Source organism: Theobroma umbraticum, unplaced genomic scaffold, assembly GCF_002168275.2.
Source record: "Theobroma umbraticum cultivar Fairchild unplaced genomic scaffold, ASM216827v3 scaffold_55.0, whole genome shotgun sequence".
In the NCBI taxonomy this organism is placed as follows: Eukaryota; Viridiplantae; Streptophyta; class Magnoliopsida; order Malvales; family Malvaceae; genus Theobroma; species Theobroma umbraticum.
Genome location: NW_018397270.1, coordinates 3,131,976 through 3,132,520, shown reverse-complemented (window position 1 = coordinate 3,132,520; position 545 = coordinate 3,131,976). Strand labels below are relative to the sequence as shown.

The window sequence follows — 545 nt, the reverse complement described above, 5'->3', positions numbered from 1 at the left end:
ATTTGAAAGAATGATCTTGACACAAGATCTTGAAAGTACATGCTACCTAATTTTTCCATTTGCCTTTTAGTGTTTGTTTGCTGTAACAAGCCTTCTGCCATCCATAACAACACTATTTCTTCCTAAATTCATAAGCTTTGGGGAGTATGGAGCAATATGAAAAACATTACTAAAGATGTGGTGGAAGATAATAGTAGCTCAACCATAGAGCTGGAATTACACCACATTTCTCTTTTGATGAATTCCATATCTCATTCTCCAATACATCTTGCCATGCATCAGCATCCACTCTAGTGCGTGGTAAGCTACCAATTGTTTTAGCTGCTAAGGGCAAGGCATTACACCTCTTCACAATCTGTTCTCCAATTTCTTTTAAATCCAAATGACAATTGAAACCCCTTTCCCCTAAGGAATGTTGAGTTAAAATGGAGAGACAATCATCATTTGGCAATTCTTTAAAGAGTAATCTGGAACAGTTTTCATCATTTGAGATAATTTTGCTTCTTAGACCCCCTACTTCAAGAGGAAACTGTAGAATGTTCCAA

General features: G+C 36.5%; 1 pseudogene; it reads right to left on the bottom strand.

Annotated features, from left to right (window-relative positions):
- Positions 1–545, bottom strand: part of LOC149526544 (putative disease resistance RPP13-like protein 1) — a 1,213-nt pseudogene that overhangs the window by 331 nt on the left and 337 nt on the right.